This window comes from Pipistrellus kuhlii, unplaced genomic scaffold, assembly GCF_014108245.1.
Source record: "Pipistrellus kuhlii isolate mPipKuh1 unplaced genomic scaffold, mPipKuh1.p scaffold_m20_p_33, whole genome shotgun sequence".
Lineage (NCBI taxonomy): Eukaryota > Metazoa > Chordata > Mammalia > Chiroptera > Vespertilionidae > Pipistrellus > Pipistrellus kuhlii.
This window is the reverse complement of record NW_023425533.1, coordinates 1,372,962-1,398,278: the sequence shown is the minus strand read 5'-3', so window position 1 is coordinate 1,398,278 and position 25,317 is coordinate 1,372,962. Positions and strand designations below refer to the sequence as shown.

Below are 25,317 nucleotides of genomic sequence, written 5' to 3'. Positions count from 1 at the left end.
CCTGAGCTGGGCTCATGCCTGGCGAACACAGCAAAGAGTGGGCCTAAGCCATCAGTTGAACAACCCTCAAGGGCTCCCAGACTATGATAGGGCTGAGGGACCCGCCTCCCAAGTATATGAATTTCATGCACCAGGCCTCTAGTCTTTTATAAATGTCCTTATGTTTACTTGTTTTGAGCATCTTGATATAGATTTTATAATTTATTCTTTGCTAATAGATCCATCTTTAAGGCTATAAATTTCCTTATAAGTATTGCCTTTTAAAAGTTTTAGCCTCATTGGAAGTTTATTTTATAACTTTGTTTTAAAATGTTTCACTTTGGAGATTTTCTACCTTGAATCCACTGCTCTAAAGAACATGCATATGAATTCAGTCCTTAGAAAGTCATCAAGATTTCCCTTATGAACAAAGATAATATCTATTTCAGGAAATATTAATGAGTATTTGATAAAAAGAGGTACATTCTGTAGTCATTTGGCAGTTTACTATATGTGCCAATTAGTTCAAGCTGCCACTTTTCCTCTCAGGTGTTATATTCTTACTGATTTTTCTGCTGCTTTTACCATTTTCTTTGAATTACCTCAGTTTAAATTATTATTATTATTTAGTTATGCAAATGTTTGCTTTATACGTATTGAGGCTATTAGATTAATGAAAATACTCACTTTTTTCTTCTTCCTGGGTTGACCATTTATAATCATTACTAGAGGCCTGGTGCACAAAACTATTACACAGAGGAGGGGGGTATCCTTCAGCCCAGACTGTGCGCTCTCCAATCATTAGGCCAAAAGGGGCAGTCAAACATCCCTCTCACAATCCAGGACTGCTGCCTCCCAACCACTCACCTGCCTGCCTGATTGCTCTTAACCGCTTCTGCCTGCCTGCCTGGTCGCCCCAAGCTGCCCTCTCCTGCAGGCCTGGTCCCCCACCAACTGCCCTCCTCTGCAGGTCCAGTAACCCCTAACTTCCCTCCCCCACTGGCCTGATTGCCCGCAACTGCCTTCCCCTGCTGGCCATCTTGTGGTAGCCATCGTATGTCCACATGGGGGTGGCCATCAAGTGATAGTCAATTTGCATATTATCTCTTTATTAAATAGGATGAATCATCCCTTTATCTTAAGTGGTAATACATCTTGCCTTAGAATTGGCTTGGTCTAATATTAGTAAAATTTATAAGCTTTCTTTTGGCTACCATTTGCATGGTACATTTTTTCCTGGACTTTTAAATCATTTTTTATTCTATTTAAGTTGTGTCTATTATAAAGAATATGTAGTTTATTTTTTAATCCACTTTAATAATCTTTGTCATTTATATGGAACAATTAGTCTACTTATATGTAATGCATTTATTATATATTTTGTTTTAAATCAAGTATCTACTTGTCCCATCTGTTTTTATCACCATCTTCCTTCCTTTTTTTAAAAAAATATATTTTATTGATTTTATACAGAGAGGAAGAGAGAGAGATAGAGAGCTAGAAACATCGATGAGAGAGAGTCATCGATCAGCTGCCTCTTGCACACCCCCTACTGGGGATATGCCCACAACCAAGGTACATGCCCTTGACCGGAATCGAACCCGGGACCTTTCAGTCCCCAAGCCGACGCTCTATCCATTGAGCTAAACCGGTCCCGGCTTCCTTCCTTTTTTTTTTCTTTCAGAGAAATTAAGTGTGCTTTTATTTTTACTGTTTATAATTTTGACTCTTTCAACTTGTGGTTGTTCATTCTTTTACTTAGTAGTTAGAATTTTTCAGTAATCACCCTAGTAATTATAGAATGCACTCATTCTCAGCCTATTAAATTAACACTTTTCACCACTTCCTAGATGTTATAAAAACCTTACACTACCTTAACCCTTATTTTCTTCATGTCATTTATGCTATTGTTGTTATTCATTTTCTACCCACCTATTTTTAAACCTCATAAGATATTATGTTTTAACTAATCAGTATTCATTTATATTAATAATATTCCTAAATATTTTCTCACATATTTATCCTTTCTTATGTTCTTCACTAGTGTCCTGGTGCATGAAATTCATACACATGAAAAGGAAATTAATTAGAGGAAATATTTTTAATATTGCTATTTGCCCTTTCTCTATAATAGAAGTGTCAGAGACAAAAGAAAATTAGTAAATTGTATATGAAAATCTCCCTACTGTCAGAGTCTGGGGAGTGCCAAGGACCCAGAGTCAAGTCTCTGCCACCCACGTGTACTTCAAAATCACAGGAGACCCAAATCCGACTGCCCCCCCACACACATTGTGTGAGACCCAGACCTGGCTGGCTCCACCCCTATCAAGTCCTTCCAGGAAGGGGGTGCAGCCTCAGGTCCCCTGTCAAGCCCTGCCAGGTGGGGGAAGCAGCCGCAGATCCCCCATCAAGCCCTGCTGGGCAGGGAGTACAGCTTTGGGTTCCCTGTCAAGCCCCGCCAGGTGGGGTGGTGCAGCCTCAGGCTCCTGTCACAACCTCAGGTCCCCCGGACTGGTGCCAGGGAAGGGGTCACGGCCTGAAGTCCCACAGTCCAGCACCAGGGTGGGGAGTGTGGCCTGAGGTCCCCCATCAAGCCCTGCTGGATGGGGGAGTGTTACCTGAGGTACCCACCCAGGCCAGGTGCCACGCAGCCACAGGTCCGTGCTGATTGGTTGTTACACATCATGGTGTGATGAAAATTTGCATATTAGCCTTTTATTATTATGATTCCTTCTGCCTTCCCATCCTTCTATCTGGGATTATTGTCCTACTGCCTGAAGAACTCCCCTTCATAAATCTTTCATTGTGTGTCTTATACAGGAATCAAATTCTTCCATATTTGTTTGTCTTCAAATGTTTATTTCATTTTTTCTAAAAGAGGTTACTGAAATGTAATACACCTGAAACCATACAATTTTACTAGTGTCCTGGTGTATGGATTCATGCACATTGAAAGAAAATTATTTAGAAGAAATACTTTAATATTGCTATTCGCCCTTTCTCTATAATAGAAGTGTCAACCAAATTCACGATTGACAATGACAGATCAAAACATATGCATGCAATTGGCACCAGGGTAAGACTGTTTGCACCTGGCTATAAAGTAAGCTGGGTTCCTGGGCTGAAGAAACTCCAAGAAGGCTAGTCAATAGGGATAGGAAGCCAGGCATTGCTGTGCAATGTTATTACCTGGTGCCCACAGCCACCATTTCTGGGCTGGGCTGGGCTGGGCTGGACCACATTTTGCCCCATGGGGTCTTGGCAACATTGACCGCAATTTGATGGGGTGTTGCTGTGGGGTGGTGGCAGGGCCTGTGACTCACTTGGGAAAATCCAAGTGTTGGTTTGTCAGTGCCAGGTCCATGGTGTCATATATTTTAAAATGGCCAGTGCATGTCATGGCAGCTCCTGTGTTGAGCATCTGACCCCTGGTGGTCAGAGCTCGTCATTGCTACCAGTCGGATGGATGGACATTTAGCCTTTTATATATGTAGATATTAACCAATGCCATGCTAACAAGTTCAATAAAAAATAAAGTATTAGTCCAAAGACATGAGAAGAAGAAATGAGAAAGAAAGGAGGAGTATAGATTTATTTTTGTAGCAAACCATTGGAAACTTTTTGACATTTTATATGTATAAATTTTAAAAAGATATAAACCCAAACTTAAAAACCTTGAGGGAAACATGCTAATAGAATCATAAGTATTTACTTCTGCCTCTTTATACATTACATATAATTCAAAATTTCTAAAATGATTAATTTGAAAAAAATAAAAATGCATTGATAAATGAGAAAGGTAATTAACCTTTATTTTTAGAAAATGTTATCTCTATGTAAATAGTTTTAGATTAACTGCTATAGTCTCTCACGACTTTAAATATATCACTTAATTAACTTTTAATAATTAGTTCTTAAATAACTGTTTCAAAAAAAATGCCTCATTGGTGTTGCTTAGTGGTTGAGCATCAACCTAAGAACCAGGAGGTCATAGTTTGATTCTCAGTCAGAGCGCATGCTTAGGGTGCAGGCTTGATTCCAAATAGTGGGTGTGTAGAAGGCAGCTAACCAATTGTTCTCATCATTGATGTTTCTCCCTCTCCCTCTTTATTCTACTCTGAAAACTATAAAAATATACTTTCAATATTTCTTTAACTAATTTAAGTAAAAACTAAGCAACTCTGAGATTTAAGGGCTTTTTTTCCTCATAAATAAAACACATATTGCTGTTGTTTTCCAGTGGCAATTAGAATATTAATCCTTATATTTAGTTGAAATCTTTCTTTTTTTAAAATATATTATTTCTTTATAAAGAGGAAGGGAGAGGGATAGAGAGTTAGAAACATTAATCAGCTGCCTCCTGCAAACCCCCTACTGGGGATGTGCCCGCAACCAAGGTACATGCCCTTGACTGGAATCAAACCTTGGGCCTTTGAGTCCACAGGCCAACGCTCTATCCACTGAGCCAAGCCAGTTAGGGCTGAAATCTTTCTTCTTTTTGCTTTTTATGGTTTATCCTATTTATACTCTCTCGCCTTCTTCAATTAGTTTAATCCTTTTTCAACATGACAGCTCTTAAAATATTTAAAGATAATTATTGTGTTCCTACCTCTAGCTTTAGTCTTTTGTCTAGACTAGACAGATCCAGTCTATGAATGTGTTCTTCATATATTGGGCCAAGTTAACTTATTATTTCACTACTTTGTTCTAAATGTGTTCCAGTAGGTTGCTTTCAGCAAGTAGGTGATGACTGTGACAATGATGTCAGGAAATTTACAACAATGTCTCTATATAAGACTAATTCTAAAATAGGATTCAACTCTCTGAATTTGGCAATAGATTTGGGGTCAATCTAGTCTAATTTCTGTACTAGCCTTTGCAATTAATACAAATATATAAAGAAAGAGAAAAGAATAAAGAAATATATGGAGAGAGGCTACAAAATAAATTCAAGTTGTGTTCAAATTATTTTCCAGCCATGTGCAAAAAAACTACTAAAACAAAACAAAACAGTAATACATAGTTTTGTTCAGTTAGTCTAACTAAATAATTTTCAGTCAGGAAGTTATTATTTGAGAAAGACAAATGAAAAGTTTAATAAGTGAGCATTTGTAATTGTAGCAGATAGAAAGGAAAGATATAAGACCAACAAGGTAAAATGTGATTGTGTTAATCTTTTCAGTTACATACTGCAAGTCTTGATAGCAGGAAGGATTAATTTTGCTTCTTTCAAACCTACATTCCAAATAAAACTTTATGAAGTGAACTGGTGGTATTTAGTCTGTGAAAAATCTATTTTATTTATAAACTCTCATGAATATAGACATATTAGGAAATGTCATTATCACATTATTGCATGGCAGAGTATTCAAGGTCAAAACTCAATAATAATCTTGTACGACTAACCAAGTCTATAAATATAATTATACAATATGGCAAACAAAAATGCATTACAAGGTTTGAATGACAGGTATGCTAAAAATTTATTTGCAACTTGTTTTTGAAAGTTCTTTTTTAGACCCCAGAATGGGTCATAAATCCCACAGGAAACTATTTAAATTGCTGCTTTTATGCCCCCCCTCCCCCAAGGTTCTGTCAAAATTCTTAGTATCTAGACTTCGGGTTTTTGTTTTGTTTTTTCTTAGTAATCTGTTTGCTTTCATATACTAAGAGAATGCAATTGGGACAGTGTCAGAAAGCTTTGTTCACCCCACTAGTAAAAGTGTATTTGTCCTTATCTATCTACTGCTGATGAAAGGCTTGCACCCTCATTTTAGCACAGCCATGCATTCAATGGCATTATGGTTTTTGGTCTTTCATTGTTAACTCATATATGATTCTCTCTTATAAACAATTCAGAACACTGTAAATAGTTATATTTGTGTTTTCTGCCATTTAAATCATGCTCCTTCTTCTGGAAAGTATGTATTGATGAGTTACTAGTTTTTTTTAAGAGCGGAGGGGTCAATCAATAACCCTCCCCAAGAATGAGGATTGGTTTACTAAAGCAAAAGGTCACCATCCTAGGGGCATATGTCAAGATAAGAGACAAAGTTAAGACATTGATTTAAAAACAACTGGTTTACTAAAATTGACAACATTTTAAAAATTTTAAGACTGCTTTCTGCTTCTAGCCATGATGAAGTAGCTTACATCAGACTGAGAACAACTATAAATTCTGGCACATCATAATTAAATTGGCGAACACCAATGACAAAGTAAGAATCTTAAAAGCTGCCAGAGAGAGACAGAAAGTTACATACAAGGAATCTCCTATTAGAATAGCAACTGATTTCTCAACAAAAACAGAACAGGCCAGAAGGGAATGGAATGAAATATACAAAGTGATGCAAAGCCAGGGACTGAATTCAATAAAACTATGCCCAGCAAGGCTATCATTCAAAATTGAAGGTGGAATCAAGAGCTTCACAGACAAAAAAGGGCTAAGAGAGTTTATCTCCACCAAGCCAGCAATGCAAAGAACTGCTGTAAAAAGAAGAAAGAGAAAGGCAAGAAGAAACATTAATACTAAGGAAAAATATGACAACAAACATGTACTTGTCAGTAATAACATTAAACGTAAATGGATTAAATATACCAATCAAAGGACATAGGGTAGCTGAATGGATAAGAAAACATGACCCATATATTTTTCGGTCTACAAGAGACCCACCTCAGAACAAAGGATTCACACAGAATGAGAGAAAGGGATGGAAAAACATTTTTTAGGCAAATGGATATGAGAAAAAAAGCTGAGGTTGCAATACTTTTATCACAATACTTTTATCTGATGAAATAGACCTCAAAGTAAAGGCCATAATAAGAGATAAGGAAGGCCACTACATAATACTAAAGGGAGAAATTCAACAAGAAGATATAACTCTGGTAAACATATATGCACCTAATCCAGGAGCACCCAGATACATTAAAAAACAAAACAAAAACAAAAACAAAAAAACCTCCTGGAAGATATCAAGGGAGAGATTAACAATACAATCATAATAGGAGACTTTAATATACCACTGAAATCACTGAATAAATCCTTTAGACAAAAAAAAATCAGCAAAGAAACAGTAACCCTTATTGACTCACTAGATCAGATGGATTTAATTGACATCTTCAGAGCATTTCTCCCCAAAACCATGGAATACACGTTCTTTTCAAGTGCACATGGGACATTTTCAAAGATAGACCACATATTGGGTCACAAGCAAAGTCTCTCCAAATTAAAAAAAAATGAAATCATATCAAGCATTTTCTCAAACCACAATGGCATAATATTAGAAATAAACTATAATAAAAACAATCCAAAAATTCAAACACTTGGAGGATGAATAGCATGCTACTAAAGGATTGAGTTATCAATGAGATCAAAGAAGAAATTATAAACTCTCTATAAAAATTTTAAGATACAGATTTGAAGTCATCAGCTATCAAACAAGAAAACCATAACTCAAAGGAGCCAAGATTATGTATAGAATAGAAATACACTGAAGTGAGCCCAAATTCATGTGTTTTTATCCCTGTGGTATTCACCCCCTAACAATGTAGAGGAGATCAGAGAGGGAGAAGCATCAGTTTGGGGCTTGCAGTGGTCTCACTGTAGTATGGAGACAAAAGTTGTAGTTTGATGCTGCCAAGGTAGTAGAGACTCGAGGAGTTATTTTTCAAGAAAGAGGTAAGCCAGAAATTGCTCAAGAAATTTCCCCTTGAGGTGTTTACCAATTTATAAGCTGCCTATATGCAGGGACAATGTATTTCCTTGGTTCAAAATTCCCATCAGTTTCCCCCATTCAGTCTCTTCAGTATGATATATGTAACTTCTACTGCCTGGTTTTTCTGCTTGTGAAGAACACCCTAAAACAATGGTTCTCAACCTTTCTAATGCCGCGACCCTTTAATACAGTTCCTCATATTGTGGTGACCCTCAACCATAAAATTATTTTCCTTGCTACTTCATAACTGTAATTTTACTACTGTTATGAATCTGATGTAAATATCTGTGTTTTCTGATGGTCCCACAGGTTGAGAACTGCTAGCAGAGTCGCCTAAGACCATGGGAAAACACAAATATTTACATTAGATTCATAACAGTAGCAAAATTACAGTTATGAAGTAGCAACGAAAATAATTTTATGGTCGGGGGTCACCACAATATGAGGAACTATATTAAAGGGTTGAGGCATTAGAAAAGTTGAGAACCACTGCCCTAAAATAAACTTTATGCATTGTGAAATCTTCTCCTTGTAACCCCTGCCCTTGACTGTGGATGGAACCAGTGACCTGTTTCTCACAAATAGAATATAACAAAGGTGAGAGATATGACTCCCATGACTGTTACGTTATATGTCAAAGGTGAAGGAATTTTGCAGGTATAATCAAGGTCATTAATCAGTTGACCTTGAGTTTAAAAAAAAAAAAAAAAAGAGTGCTATGGATGTGCCTGACCTAATCAGGTGAGTATTTTACAAATGAATTTAGGCTTTTCCTAACATGAGATATTTGAAGGACCTGAGACTTCTTGTTGCTAACTTTGAAGGATCAAATTACCATGGATTCTACAGCCACACAAAAAATTTCTGCCAACAATCTGAGCTTGGAAACACCCCTGAGATCCAGATAAAAGTAACTTGATTATAGCTTTGTGAGACACAGAGAAGAGAACCCAGTTAGGCTATATGGACTTCATCACTACAGAAATTGTGATAACAATAAAGGTGTGTTGTTTTAAGCTGCTGATTTTGTGTGCTTTTGATAAACAGCAATAGAAAACTAATATGCTACTTGTTGCCTCAAACGCTATGTACCAGTCAATGAGAATTACTAGTGGTGCTGACTTTCAATTGTATTTTATACATTCATGTGTTTATAAATATTATTGCTTAGCCATTAAATGTCCTTCCTTGTTTTTTCTGCCTGCAAAAGTTCCACACATATTTTATGATCTAGTTAAAGGTATTAATACTATTAATACTTCATAACCCATTTGACATCCTTTGTGCCACCGTTATACATAGCTATTTTTAGACACTAACCTAGCACTTATTATATTGTATTTCACTCAGGTGTTTATGTGCCTTACTCATTTATCCATTTCATGATTCATTTTTTTATTGCCAACCTGGCCTGATTTAATGCCTACTTAGAGTTAGAGACTCAGTAAATATTTGTTAAAAATAGATTTACATTTGGTTATTGCATTGATTCTTCTTAATGATTTAGTGCCTAAATATAGTATTATATTTGATTTGTCATTTGTTGTAAATGTACTCTTTTGAGACTTGAATGTATTTGGGACTGGGAGTGAAATCAATAGACTTAAAGAAAGAACATATATTCCTCTACCCTAACTCTTTCATGATTTTACAAATTAATCATATCTTCCCTTTCTCAGTCTTTTGGCTTTCCTTTCTTAAAAGATCTTATCTTTTTACCTTTTTCTAAATACCGGATTTTCTGGCGTATAAGACGATCCCCTAATTTTTACAGTTAAAACATAGGTTTATGCCTATATTCGCTGTATAAGACTACCCCCCACTTCCGAGGCAACGGCAGTTCTTTTTTTAATAGACCGCCTCTCTGACTCTGGCCAATCTGAGCAGGCTTTTTACTAGAACACAGTGAAGCTTTCGGTACAGAACATGTATAATTTGCATGCATAAAAAGCCTGCTTGGATTGGCTGAGTTAGAAAGGTGGTCTATTAGAAAAAGAACTGGAAGTGGGGGGTAGTCTTATACAGCGAATATAGGCCTAAACCTATGTTTTAACTGTAAAATTAGGGGGTCGTCTTATACGCCGGAAAATATGGCACTGTGATTCTATTCTGAAGTTTAAAAATTGTGTGATTTATAATAATAAAAGGTTACAACCCCAAAATTGCTCTTATTTTAGATATTCCTTTTTATGATTATAAAATTCTTGATAATTCTCCACTCACAAGATAATATCTTCTTTTGCACTCCTCTTTAACTGATAGGACTTCAAAGCAATTTACTTAAAAGCAAATTGTTTAAATATCAAGCATTCCCAAAATGGTGTTAGGAAAATTTTCCTGTAATTGTGTATTTCCCATCTCCAACCCTGTTTCACTAACTGAATTAGGAAAAATTCAAAGATTAGAAAAGGCAACATCCCAAAGTATCACTTGCTTTCTTTAGAATTCAACTGAGAATAACATATCAAAGATTCTAAGTGTTTAGACAGACTGGTATGATCTATACAATTCTGACTTTCATTGAACCTCTTGCTCATTAGTCTGTTCATTCAAGATGGGACAAACATCTTTATTGCCTCCTGGGGAATTTATCATAGGATATGGAAAAGGGAACTGAAGAACATAAAAATCCTGATGTAACAAATAAATCATTTTTTATTCATTAATCACTCCCAATCCTTTATATAACCTGCTCCAAACTCAAGATTTGCATGAACTGGACAATGAATTTAAGGTCACAGTCTTAGACAAAACTGTGTATCATGACAAACAGAGAAACAATGAACACATTTGTGAATCATCATTATACAAGTGTAGTTTAAATTACAGTTTAATCTATGATTTGTGTTTTGGTCATTAGTATACAAAAAGTCTGATAAACTTGGCTAAATAATATGAAATTGAAAAATTGAAACATACTTATGAAATTCCAATAGCTACTTGCCAGGAAACATACACGTTTCTCCTTATCTTCCCTCTAAAAGCCTACTAAATTGACAATAAATAAGCATGCACACACATAACAGGAAAGATCATAGCAACCAAAAGATGTCAACAGAATTTTGGAAGCTGAAAAACAAAAGGGGGCCAAATATATGGTAATGGATGGAAATTTTACTATTGGTGGTGAGTATACAATGGAATATACAGATATTGAATTATGGTGTTGTTTACCCTAAATTTATATGATGTTATTAACCAAAGTAACATCAATAAAATTTTTTTTTAAAATCCTAGAAATCCCCATCTTTTAAAAAAAATCTTTCTATAAACTCCCATCCTTTCCCTTAATCTTTATCTAGATATTCCATAGGTGAAGAATTGTGTGGAATATAATGAGACTTCACAAGAAAACCAAGGATGAGGGGCTCATTGACTACACTATAGTGAGGTGATGGTTAATAAGGCCAGGTAATCCACCTACCACGCAGATATTTGGACAAAACAGGAAGAAGTAATACATTTAAGAAATAATTTAAAGTACATGCAGGAAAAAACAACTTAATGATCAAGAGAATATGTGTCAAGTCTGAAGAGAAATCAATGGGCTGTACAGGAGTTTAGCAAAACAAAATAAATTAAAACTGGGAATACAAGTAATTTTTACAATACAAACAAAATTGGTCTTTCTGTCTGGTTCATCAAAGGTTCTTTCTATGTGGAATCTAATGACAATAAACTGACCAAAGGCATAGATACATCAAATACAATGACAGATCTCAGAGGGAAAGGGGATGGGGGGACTGGAAGAAATTAGCCAAAGTACATATATGCATATGTACATAGCCTATGAACATAGAAAACAATGTGATGAGGGTGGGGGTTGAGGGTTGATGGGGAAAAAGTTGGTGGGAGGGAAATAGGGTACATCTGTAATACTGTCAACAGTTTTAGAAGGAAGAAGAAGAAGAAGAAGAAGAAGAAGAAGAAGAAGAAGAAGAAGAAGAAGAAGAAGAAGAAGAGGAAGGGGGAGGGGGAGGGGGAGGGAGAGGGAGAGGGAGAGGGGGAGGAGGAGGAGAAAGAAGAAGAAGAGGAGGCTTATTAGGTATGAGGCGTTGCTTAGTCTTCTGATTCTTCTTATTCGTAGTACCCCAAAAGTGTTAAGTATATGTTGGTGGGTGGGGGAAGGATTCAATAGAAGAAGAAATTCACACGGGAAATCAGAAACAGTACTAACTAACATTGGTCCTTGAAAGCAAGAGAGAAACAGAGATCTGGGGGAAATAAGAGTAATTAGTGGCGTTACCCACAATCTGGGTATGCACCCTGACCTAGAATTAAACTTGATATTTTTTGGTGTATGGGACTACATTCCAAGCAACTGAGCCTCATCGGCCAAAGCAATGAGTTTCAGTTTTATATCCCACATATGAGTGAAATCATAAACAAGGTAGCTACTTTTAGATGATTTCTGAAAGACATCAACTTTATGCCAAATGCTCAGGAGTGCATATTGTTATATCAACATTACAGTGTAACCTAAAGGCTTTTAAACATACACTATAACACATGTAATAGATGCTTTGAGGTTAATTTGTTGGAAACATATGACATCTAAAAATATTGCATCAGCATTTTTATTTATTAAATTTATTGGGTTAGCATTGGTTGACATGACCATATAGGTTTCAGGTGTGGGTTTCTATGTTGCGAGATCTGTATATTTCACTATGTGACCACCACACAAAGTCAAATCTTCTCCTATCACCATATATTAGGATCCCCTTCTCACTCCACCTTCTGCCCCCTGGCAAACACCACACTAATGTTTGTGTCCATGAGTTTCCGTTTTATATCCCATTTATGAGTGAACTCATATAGTCCTTTGCTTTTTCTGATTGACTTATTTCACTTAGTATAATGTTAACAAGGCCAATCCATGTTGTTGCAAATGGCGCTATTTCATCCTTACTTATGGCTGAGTAGTATTCTAATTGTGTATACCGGTATGTACCACATCTTCTTTATCCAGTCCTCTATAATAAGTCACTTGGGTTGTTTCCATATTTTGGCCACTCTGAACAATGCTGCAATGGACATGAAGGTGCATTTATCTTTGCAAATACATGATTTCAAGTTTTTTATATATATATATCCAGGAGAGGGATTGCTGGGTCATAGGTAGCTCTACTCTTAATTTTTTAAGGAATTTTAGACTGTTTTCCATGGTAGTTGTACCAGTCTACATTCCCAGCAGCAGTGAATGAAGGTTCCCTTTACTCCAACACCTCTCCAACACTTGTTATTACTTGTCATGTTGATAATTGTCACTCTAACAGGTGTGAGGTAGTATCTCATTGTAGTTTTTATTTGAATTTCCCTAATTGCTAGTGATGTTGAACATCTTTTCATGTATATATTGGCCATTCATATGTCTTCTTGGGAAAGGTGTATTTTCAGGTCTTCTGACAACTTTTTAACTGGTTTATTTGTTTGGTGTTGAGTTTTATGAGTTCTTTATAAAGTTTGGAAGTTAAACTTTTGAAAGAGCTACTTTTTAAAAATATATTTTATTGATTTTTTTACAGAGAGGAAGAGAGAGAGATAGAGAATTAAAAACATTGATGAGAGAGAATCATCTATCAGCTGCCTCTTGCACACCTCCTACTGGGGATGTGCCCACAACCAAGGTACATGCCCTTGACCGGAATCAAACTCTGGACCTTTCAGTCACAGGTTGATGCTCTATCCACTGAGCCAAACCGGCTTTGGCAAGAGCTACTGTTTGTAAATGTCATCTCCCATCTGGTTGGCTGCCTTTTTATTTTACTGTCAGTTTCTTTTCCTGTGCAGAGTTTTTTAGTTTGATATAGTCCCATTCTCTAAATTTTGTTTTTATTTACCTTTCCTTTGATGTGAAGTTCTTAAAGTATTCTCTACTACCAAGGTCTATAAGTTTGGTGTCTATATTTTATCCCTATTTATCTTATTGTTTCTAGTTTTATATTTAGGTCTTTGATTTATTTTGAATTAATTTTTATACATAGAGACAAACTGTAATTCAATTTATTCATTTGCATTCCAGTTTCCCCAGCACTATTTATTGAAGAGACTACTTTTACTACATTGTGTTTTTCTGGCTTCTTTGTAGAAAATCATCTGTTCATATACATATAGTTTTATAGCTGGGCTCTCTTTTCTGTTCTACTGATCAGTGTGCCTTTTTCTCGGCCAATACCATGCTGGTTTAATTATCATAGCTCTGCAGTATAATTTGAAGTCAGGTAGTGTGATACCTCCAGTTTCATTCTTTTTTTCTCAGGATTGCATTAGCTTTTGTGGTTTCATACAAATCAATATTTCTCATTCTATTTCTTAAAAAAAATGACTGGGATTATGATAGGGATTGCATTACATATGTATATAGTTCTGGGTGATCATGCTATTTTAACTATATTTATTCTTCCAATCCATGAACACAGAATATTTTTCCATTTTGTTGTGTGTTTTTCAATATCTTTTAATAATGCGTTGTAATTTTCAATATATAGGTATTCACATTTTTAAGTTTATTCTTAGATATTTTATTCTTTTGGTTACAATTGAAAACTGAATTGTTTTTTTTTAATTTCTTTTTCTGAAATTTTATTATTTCCACAAATAAGTGGTTTTTTTTGTTTTTTTACATTGATTTTGTATCCTGCAACTTAACTATATTTGTTTATTGTTTCTAACATATTTTTGGTGGAGTCTTTTGGGTTTATATACAGAATCATGTTGTCTACAAAAAGTGAATTTTACTTCTTCCTTCCTTATTTAGATGCCTTTTATTTCGTTCTCTTGCAATATTGCTCTGACTAGGACTTCCAGCACTATCTATACATATAATCTATACATATAAAGAGGCAATATGCTAATTGTGTTCCAATAATGACCAATTTGCATATTAACAGACCAGCAGGAGGCTGTGCAAGCAACAGGGGGCAGCAATAGAAGCCAAGTTCCCAGGGGTCTGAGGAGAGTGCCTGACAGGAGTCTGGAATGCAAAGAAGGAAGATGAAGCAGCCACAGAGAGCTCTTCCAATCCCCCTGCACAAATACCCTACCCCTAGCCCCTGTACACCCCCAAGGGAACAGGGAGGCTGACCAGATGGGGAGAAGACCCAGCCTCAGAGGTTAGCTGCAGCCAGCATCTCCTACTCCTGATTCTCTCCCTCACCCCCGCCACCTCCTCCAGTGGAGCCCACAAGAATAGCACACTTGTGACCACCCCAGAAATCCCTGGTCCATGGCCGGCTGCTGCTGGGCCCCATCCATTGGGGCTGGGCATGCTTCTCCTCCCTACAACTCTAGACCTGGATGGAGGCAAGCCTGAGCAACCCTGAGGATCAGACCCTTCCTCACTCCACCTCCTACTCCCTACTTCACCCCCACAGCAGCAGTGCAGTCTCCACAGAAGTGCACTGAACCTCACTAGGGGCATGGCTAAACCCACCCTCCTAGCCTGCCTGGCTTTTCCCTGGCCAGGCCCTCACCCCACTCCAGGAGATTGGAGCCCCACCCTGAGCCGGTACAGCTGCAAAACAGCCACATACAATTTAAAGAATGACACCAAGTGGGAATGTTTGACAGTTACTCCCACTTTGGCCTCACCATACCCCTAGCAACCCCTAACACCCTGCCCACTACCACACTACCAGCACCTCCAGGGACGACCACCACTACAGGGCTGCTGGCCAGAGCCCACTCCTTCCATAGCTACAGTCCCAGGAAACAATCATGCCCTCTTCCCCTAATCAGTACCTGCTACCTGCAAGGGTACCTGTGAGCTTAAAAATAACAATCCCTTCCCATTTAGACATCACTTACATGATGAAACATTTCTAGGTTTATTAGCTTAGAACCTCCTCATGACAACCTAGTGAGGTAGGCAGAGAAGATATTGCAGTTCCCAAGGTATATATGCCTAGGCATTCAGAAATGAAGCTCAGAGAGGTAAAGTGTCAAGCCCAGTGGTTTCCAAGGTATAGCAAATGCCCCACGGGGGGGGAGGGAGGCAATTTGATTTTAAGTGGGGGTAATTTGAGAATTAATTAACAGTGAATTTTTGGCATTTCTTATGATTCTAGGGGGCCTCATCTATAGCATATCCTACATAATAGAAGGCTAATATGCAAATGACCAAATGGTAGAATGACCAGTCACTATGATGCAGACTGACCACCAAGGGGCAAACACTCAATGCAGGAGATGCCCCCTGGTAGTCAGTTTTCTTCCACAGGGGGAATGCCGCTCAGCCAGAAGCCAGGCTCATTGCTGGCGAGCACAGGAGCATGGTGGGAGCCTCTCCCACTTCCATGGCAGTGCTAAGGATGTCCGACTTATGGCTTAGGCCCACTAAGCCATAAATCAGACATCCCCCCAGGGCTCCCAGATTGTGAGAGGGAGCAGGAGAGACTGAAGGATCCCCCGACCCCAAGTGCAAGAATTTCGTGCACTGGGCCTCTAGTGTTGAATAAAAGTGTTGAGAGTGGATATCCTTGTCCTGTTCCTGATCTTAGAGCGCTTATCAAATATATTGATACTAGTAGCCATTAATATGCTGAGATAGTTTCCTTCTATTTCTAAATTATTGAATGTTTTAAATATAAAAGATGCTGTATCTTATCAAATGTCTTTTTTTGTGCATCTATTTAAAAGATCATATGATTTTGATCCTTCTTTTGTTAATGTTGTGTATTGCATAATTGATGTGTGGAAGTTGAACAATCCTTGTGCCCCTGGAATAAACCCCACTTCATTGTGGTATATTATTTTGTGGATGTACTATTGTATTTAATTTTCTAGTATTTTGTTTATGATTTTTGCATCTATATTTATCGGAGATATAGGTGTGTGTTTGTGCATGTGTGTGTGTGTGTGTGTGTGTGTGTGTGTGTGTGTGTGTGTTACCTTTGCCAGATTTTGGTATCAGGGTTATATTGGCCTCATAAAATGATAAAATGTGATAGGAAGTATTGCTCCTTCTTCAAACCTTTGGAAGAGTTTGAAAAGGATGCATTTCAAATCATCTTTGAACTTTTGGTAGAATACACTGGTGAAGCCATCAGGTCTTATATTTTGGGGGATGTTTTTGATGGTTGTTTCAATTTCCTCACTGCTGATCAGTCTACTTACATTTTCCAATTACTCATGATTGAATCTAGGAAAGTTATATATTTCTGGGAACTTATCCACTTCTTCTATGTCAGTGGTCAGCAAACTCACTAGCCAAGAAAGCAAAATATCAAGAGTAAAATGATTAAAATTTATTTTGAGAGCCAAATTTTTTAAACTTAAACATCTTCTAATGCCACTACTTCAAAATAGACTCAGCCAGGCCATGATATTTTGTGGAAGAGCCACACTCAAGGGGCCAAAGAGCCACAAGTGCCTCGTGAGCTGCAGCTTGCCGACCACGTCTCTATGTTATTGAATTTGGTGGCATATAGTCTTTCATAATATTCAAGTATGATCCTTTGTATATCTATAATGTATATGGTGACTTCTCTTCATTTCTGATTATGTTTACATGGGTATTTTCCCTTATTTCTTTAGTGATTCTTGTCAGGTATTTGCCAAATATTTTAATCTTTTCAAAGAACCAGCTCTTATTTTCATTAATTTCTGTAGCCTTTTTGTTCCTGATTTCATTCAATTCTGCTCTAATTTTTATTATTTCCTTTCTTCTGTCAAATTTGAGTTGTTTTTATTCTTCTTTTTCTAGTTTTTTTTAAGATTTGATGTTAGTTTATTTACTTAGTAATTCTCTTATTTCTTTATGTAGATCTATAATGACACAATATTTCCAATATAATGACAATATATTATTGTCATTCTCACTTATTTCTATACTAGAGGACCGAATTTGTGCACGAAGTGGGGGAGTGTCCCTCAGCCCAGCATGCACCCTCTCCAATCCGGGACACCTCGAGAGATGTTAAACTGCCCGTTTAGACCCCATCCCCACCACTGGACTTCCCTCTCACAATCCAGAACTGCTAGCTCCCAACTGCTAGCCTTCCTGCCTTCCTCATTGCCCCAACCACTTCTGCTGCCAGCCTGATCATTTCCTAACTACTCCCATGCCAGCCTGATTGATGTCTAACTGCTCCCCTGCCAACCTATTTGCCCCTAACTGCCCTCCCCTGCAGGGTTGATCACTTCCAATTGCCCTCCATTGCAGGTCTGGTGCCTCCCAACTTCCCTCCCCTGCTGGCCATCTTGTGGTAACCATCTTGTGTCCACATGGGGGCAGGATCTTTGACCACATGGGGGAAGCCATCTTGTGTGTTGGAGTGATGGTGAATCTGCATATTACTCTTTTATTAGATATAATATAGGCCTGGTGCATGAGTGGAGGCCAGCTGGTTTGCCCCGAGGGGTGTCCCGGATCAGTGTGTGGGTTCCCTTGGGGTATGGGGTGGCCTGGGAAAGAGGCCTGTGGTGGTTTGCAGGCCAGCCACCCCCCCCCTCTGGAGATCCAAGGGGAGGCTCTGGTATCTGGAATTTATTTACCTTCTAGAATTGAAACTTTGTAGCCTGGAGCGGAGCCAAGCCTCCTGCTCACACACTCCCCTCTCTCCCCCCTCCCCCCCCCCCCCCCGCTGCTGCCATTTTTCTTGGGATTTACCTTCTATAATTGAAACTTTGCATCCGTGAGTGGAGAACTAGGCTGGCCAGGGTGAGTGGAAAGCTTGGCTTCAATTGCTAGGGAAATCCAAACGTCTCTCAACTGCTCTCTGTGGCTGCAGCCATCTTGGCTGGGGTTAATTTACATAGTCATTCTGATTGGCTTATGGGCATGACTTGTGTGTGTGGCTTTAGCAGAGTAATGGTTAATTTGAGTATTACTCTTTTATAAGGTAGGATATCTTTTGATTTTATCTTTCATTTCTTTTTTGACCCATTTTTTTTAGCAATATGTTGTTTAATCTGCACATATTTATGGATTTGTTTACTTCCCTTTAGAAGTTGATTCCTAATTTTGAGGTACCATGGTTGGAAAATATACTTGATATAATTTAAATCTTCTTGAAATTTGTTTATGCTAGTTTTCTGACCCAACATACCGTATTTTCCAGCATATAAGATGACCCCCTAATTTTACAGTTAAAACATAGGTTTAGGCCTATATTCGCTGTATAAGATTACCCCCCACTTCCGAGGCAACACCAGTTCTTTTTTTAATAGACAGCCTCTCTAACTCAGCCAATCCAAACAGGCTTTTTATGCATGCAAATTATACATGTTCTGTACCGAAAGCTTCACTGTGTTCTAGTAAAAAGCCTGCTCAGATTGGCCAGAGTCAGAGAGGCGGTCTATTAAAAAAAGAACTGCCGTTGCCTCAGAAGTGGGGGGTAGTATTATACAGCGAATATAGGCATAAACCTATGTTTTAACTGTAAAAAAATTAGGGGGTCGTCTTATACGCCAGAAAATACGGTATTTAGAAAAAGGTAAAAAGATAAGATCTTTTAAGAAAGGAAAGCCAAAAGACTGAGAAAGGGAAGATATGATTAATTTGTAAAATCATGAAAGAGTTAGGGTAGAGGAATATATGTTCTTTCTTTAAGTCTATTGATTTCACTCCCAGTCCCAAATACATTCAAGTCTCAAAAGAGTACATTTACAACAAATGACAAATCAAATATAATACTATATTTAGGCACTAAATCATTAAGAAGAATCAATGCAATAACCAAATGTAAATCTATTTTTAAGAAATATGAGACCTTTCAGTATATGAAAAGGGATCAACTAGAAATAAAGAAAGCATTGTCTGAAATAAAAAAACAATATTATACAGAGTCCTAAAAACAGAATGGAAGATTGCAAAAATCAAGACAAAGATTTGGAACACAAAGAGCCAGAGGACATTCCTTCACAGAAGCAAGAAGATAAGATAATCCATAAAGTTCAAGATAGTGTAAGAAACCTCTGGGACAACTTCAAGCAAACCAACATCAGAATTATAGGGGTCCCAGAAGATGACAGAGAGCAAGATACCAAAAACATATTGAAAGAAATAGTGACAGAAAACCTTCCCCACCTGGTGAAAGAATTAGATTTACAAGTCCAGGAAGCGCATAGAACCCCAAACAAAAGGAATCCAAAGAGGACCACACCAAGACACATCATAATTAAAATTCCAAGAGCAAAAGACAAAGAGAATATTAAAAGCAGCAAGAGAAAAGCAGGTAGTTACCTATAAAGGAGGAGCCATATGATTGTCAGCTGATTTCTCAACAGAAACCATGCAGGCCAGACAGGAATGACAAGAAATATTCAGGGTAATGAATAGCAAGAACCTACAGCCAAAATAACTCTACCCAGCATAGCTATCACTCAGAATTGAGGCCAGATAAAGAGCTTCACAAATTAAAAAAAAAAAAAAAAAAACTAAAGGAGTTCATCACCGCCAAACCAGAATTATTCGATATATGAATTGCGGAAGGGGGTTCTTTAGGAAGAAGAAGAAGATAAAGATAAAAATTATGAACAACAAATACATAACTACCAACAAGTGAATCTTAAAACCAAGGAAATTAAAAAATCTGATGAACAATATTAACTGGTGAATATAATAGAATCACAGGAATGGAAGGGGAGTGGACTGACAACTCTCAGTGAAAAGGAGAGTGGGGGGTGCGGGAAGAGACTGAACAAAAACTGTGCACCTATTGATGAGGACAATGGGGGGTGGGGAAAGGGCAGATGGTGCGGTGGGAACCTGGTGGAGAGAAGCAATGGAGTGGGGAAAAGAGGAACATTTGAAATAATCTGAACAATAAATATTTATTACAAAAAAGAAAAGAATGTATAGTCTGATGTTCTGGGATGAAAGGTTCTGTAAATGCCAATTATATTCTTTTGGTCTAGTGTTTCATTGAAGGCCAAATTGATTGATTGATTTTTCTCTTTGGCTAATATGTCTAGAGCTGTCAATGGATTATATTTTTTCATTTTTAATTAAGGTATTATGTGTACATATCTTACCATTGCCCCCCACACACTCCCATACATGCCCTCACCCCCCAGTGTTTTGCGTCCAATGGTTATGCTTATATGCATGCATACAAGTCCTTTGGTTGATCTCTTATCTCCCCCACCTCTTCCTAAATGTCCTGCTGTAATTTGACAGTCTGCTTGATGCTTCACTGCCTCTGAATCTATCATTTTTCTCATCAGTTTATGAAGTTCTTTACTATCCATAAATGAGTGAGATCATGTGGTATTTTTCTTTCATTGACTGGCTTATTTCACTTAGCATAATATTCTCCAGTTCCAGTCAGGTTGCTGCAAATGGTAAGAATTAGTTCTTCTATATGGCAGCATAGTATTCCATTGTGTAGAGCTACCCTGTTTCACTGAAAATAAGACAGTGTCTTATATTAATTTTTGCTCCCAAATATGCGCTAGGTCTTATTTTCAGGAGATGTCTTATTTTTCCATGAAGAAGAATACCGTACACATTTATTGTTAAATAAAAATAAAGGAAATTTATTACCTGTATACGGTACAGTAGTATGGTAGTTGTCAACACAAACCAGACAAACTGTGAATCCTACAGTATCAAGAATTTACTCATTTATTCAATGACAATAATATCATCATCTTCTGGAACATTATCATAACAATCGAATTCCTGAATTTCCTGGTGAATTTCTTGTGACTCCATTTCTTTCAGAATCAGTGGACCAAATCTCTCATGTTTAGCCTAGGGAGTGCCTTATTTTCGGGGGGATGCCTTATATTTCACTCAGAAGGAATCCTGTAAGTAGGTCTTATTTTAGGAGGATGTCTTATTTTCGGGGAAACACTGTATCATAGTTTTCTGATCTATTCATCCGCTGACAGGCACCTAGGCTGATTTCAAATCTTAACTATTGTAAATAGTGCTGCTATGAACATAGGGGTGCATATATCCTTTCTGATTGGTGTTTCCAGATTCTTTGTATATATTCCTAGGAGTAGGATTACTGGGTCAAATAGGAGTGCCATTTTCAGTTTACTGAGGAAACACCATATTGTATCCTACAGTGGCTGCACCAGTCTGCATTCCCACCAGCAGTGCATGTGGGTTCCTTTTCTTCACATTCTTGCTAACACTTATTGTTTGTTGATTAGTTGATGATAGCCATTCTGACAGGTGTGAGATAGTGCTGAATTATTATTTTGATTTGTATCTCTTGGATAATTAGTGACTTTGAGCATGTTTTCTTGAGTCTCTTAGCCTTCCTTCTGTCTTCTTTCTAAAAGATTCTATTTAGGTCAATTTCCCATTTGATTATTGGATCATTTATCTTTCTTTTATTAAATTGCAAAAGTTGCCTGCAGATGTTGAAGATTAAACCTTTATCAGTGATAGTATTTGCAAATATGTTCTCCCATACAGTGGGCTTTCTTGTTTTGTTGATGTTTTCTTTTGCTGAGAAAAATACTTTTTGTTTTTATGTAGTCCCATTTGTTTATTTTTTCTACAGCCCCCAATGCCCTAGAGCAGTATCAGTGAAGAAGTTATTTTGGCATATGTCTGAGAGTTTGCTGCCTGTGGATTCCTCTAGTATTTTTGTGGTTTCCCATCTTATGTTTAACTCCTGTATCCACTATGAGTTTATTTTTGTGTATGGTTTAAGTTGGTGATCTAGTTTCATTTTTTTGCATGTATCTGTCCAATTTTCCTGACACCATTTATTGAAGAGACTGTCTGGCAACATTGTATGTTCATGCCTCCTTTGTCAAATATTAATTGAGCATAGTGAATTGGGTCAATATATGGATTCTTTATACCATTCCATTGGTCTATATGTCTGTTCTTGTGCCAGTACCAGGCTGTTTTGAGAACAGTGGCTTTGTAATACAACTTGAAATCTGGTATTAAGATCCCTCCTACTTTATTCTTCTTTCTCAGAATTGCTGTGGCTATTCAGGGTCTGTTTTTTATTCTAGATAAATTTTTGGAGACTCCTTTCTAGGTCTGTGAAATATGCCCTTGGTACTTTTTTTTTAATAATAAATCTTTATTGTTCAGTTAATTACAAATGTGTTCCTCTTCCCCCCCCCCAATGCTCCCCTCCACCAGGTTCCCACCCCACCCTCTGCCCTTTCTCCACCCCCGTTGTCCTCATCCATAGGTGAACAATTTTTGTTCAGTCTCTTCCCACGCCACGCACTCTCCTTTTCACTGAGAGTCGTCAGTCCACTCCTCTTCCATTCCTCTGATTCTATTATATTCACCAGTTAATATTGTTCATCAGATTTTTTAATTTCCTTGGTTTTTATATTCACTTGTTGGTAGTTATGTATTTGTTGTTCATATTTTTTATCTGTATCTTCTTCTTCCTAAAGAACCCCCTTCAGCAATTCATATAATTCTGGTTTGGCTGTGTGTGCAGTCTTGTTGTTAAGCGTTGTTTGTTGTTAGTATCACTGGGAAGCATTGATCTCCAAGCCAATTGGATGTGAGGGTCAGCAGTGTCTCAGCTAGGAGGGCTTCTGTAATCCACTTGGATGGGGTGGAGTCTTGGGGTGGCGCAGACAAGCTTTGGTTCCCTGTCAGTCTTGCCTTAGGAAAGTCCTATTCTTGGTGAGTCCCACAAGATTGGTTACAGGCACGCACACCTTTTTTGTATAGGTGCAGAGAAGCTTTGGATTTCCATCAGTCTCTCCCTAGGAAAGTCCTGTTTGCAGCGAATGAGAAAGCCAGCCTCCAGGAGGGCTTCTGTGCTCAACTTGGATGGGGCAGAGTCTCGGGGTGGATAAGATAAGCTTTGGTTTCCCGTCAGCTCCCCCCTGAGTCCCGCAGTAATGGGCACTGGCTTTAAACACCTCCAAGAGATATCTGCCTGCTGTCTGACAGTCAGGCCTCTCTGAGACTGACAGGGAACCAAAGCTTGTCTGTGCCACCCCAAGACTCCTCTTGAAATTTTTTGAATAGTCTGAAGAGGGTAGGTTTTGTTTGCCAGAGCAATAGGGTGGTTCTGTTTTCCTCCTGAACAAGAAAACCAGAGGCATGTTAGCTGTCCACCTTCTCTGCATGAAGGGAGTAAGCCAGCAGCGAACTTGGCCCACCCTCTCTGCATACCTGCCCTCTCAGGGCACCTCAAGCAAGCTAGCAGCAAACCCTGCGGCCACCTTTTCATGCGCACAGTTCTCCACACCTTCACAGTTCCTGAGGCTCAGTGTGCCTTGTCTTTCCTTCCCAGAGGGTAGAACCTCCTATCAGCCAGCCTTCCGGCACTTCAGGGCAATATTTCCCCTGTTTTCCAGTTCTAAATTCAAAATTGTTGTGGTAGGCTGCGTTCAGGTGTCTACCCTGTGTCACCATCTTGGTTTGTCCTGCCCTTGGTATTTTAATGGGGAGTGTATTGAATCTATAGATTGCTTTGGGTAGTATGGATATTTTAATGATGTTGATTCTACAGATCCATAAACATGGTATGGTCTTCCATCTGTTTATCTCTTTCTCTCTCTCTCTCTCTCTCTCTCTCTCTCTCTCTCTCTCTCTCTCTCTCTTTTATAAAAATTTATCAATTTTTTACAGAGAGGAAGGGAGACAAATAGAGAGTTGGAAAGATCAGTCAGCTTCCCCCTGCACACTCCCGACTGAGCATGTGCCCACAAACAAGGCACATGCCCTTGACCAGAATCAAACATGGGACCTTTCAGTCCACAGGCCAATGATCTATCCACTGAGCCAAACCAGTTTTGGCTCTATCTCTTTTTTCAGTGTCATGTAGTTTTCCGCGTATAGGTCTTTTACCTCCTTGTTAAGTTTATTCCTAGGTATCTTAATTTTTTTGGTGTGATGGCAAATGGGATTGCTTTTTTAATCTCTCTTCCTGTAAGTAAACTGTTGGTGTATAGAAATGCCATAAATTTCTTGGCATTAATTTTGTATCCTGCTACATTGCCGAATACATTTATTAAGTCTGTTAGTTTTTTTTATGAAGTTTTTTGGGTTTTATATGTACAATATCAAGTTATTTGTGAATAAGGACAGCTTTACTTCTTCTTTTCCAATTTGGATGCCTTTTATTGTTTCTTCTTCTTGTCTGATTGCAATTGCTAATACTTCCAGTACTCTGTCAGACAGGAATGGTGAGAGTAGGCATCCCTGTCTAGTGCCTGTTCTTAGGGGAAATGGTTTAAGTATATGCCTACTGAGTATGATGTTATCATATATAAATTTTATTATGTTGAGATTTGATCCTTCTATTCTCACCTTGTTGAGAGTTTTTATCAAGAAAAGTTGTTGGACTTTATCAAATGCTTTTTCTCCATAATTTATATGACTATGTGCTTTCTATCTCTCAATTTATGTGATGCATCATATTTATTGATTTGCGGATATTGCACCATCATTGCATTCCTGGGATAAATCCTACTTGGTCATGGTGTATGATCTTTCTGATGTACTGCTGGATCTGATTTGCTAGAATTTTGTTGAGGATTATGACATCTATCTTCATTAGGGATATTAGCCTGTAGTTCTCTTTCATTGTGATGTCTTTATCTGGTTTTGGTATTAGGATGATGCTGGCTTCATAGAAGGAGCTTGGAAGTATTCTTTCCTCTTGAAATTTTTTTGAATAGTCTGAAGAGGGTAGGTTTTAGTTCTTCCTTGAATGTTTGGTAAAAC

The 25,317-nt window shown here is 37.9% G+C and overlaps 1 protein-coding gene and 1 long non-coding RNA gene across 3 annotated transcripts in view; one reads left to right on the top strand and one right to left on the bottom strand.

The window, feature by feature from the left end:
- The window catches only part of IL1RAPL2 (interleukin 1 receptor accessory protein like 2), a 1,438,686-nt gene that overhangs the window by 1,076,886 nt on the left and 336,483 nt on the right, over positions 1-25,317 (bottom strand). The window lies entirely within an intron of this gene.
- Positions 1,457-24,389, top strand: LOC123651071. Of its 2 annotated transcripts, none has more exons than XR_006739546.1 (2): positions 1,457-1,554; positions 24,305-24,389. It is a non-coding gene; the product is annotated as an uncharacterized LOC123651071 (long non-coding RNA). The 2 variants fall into 2 exon arrangements; XR_006739545.1 differs by lacking the exon at positions 1,457-1,554 and adding an exon at positions 13,240-13,324.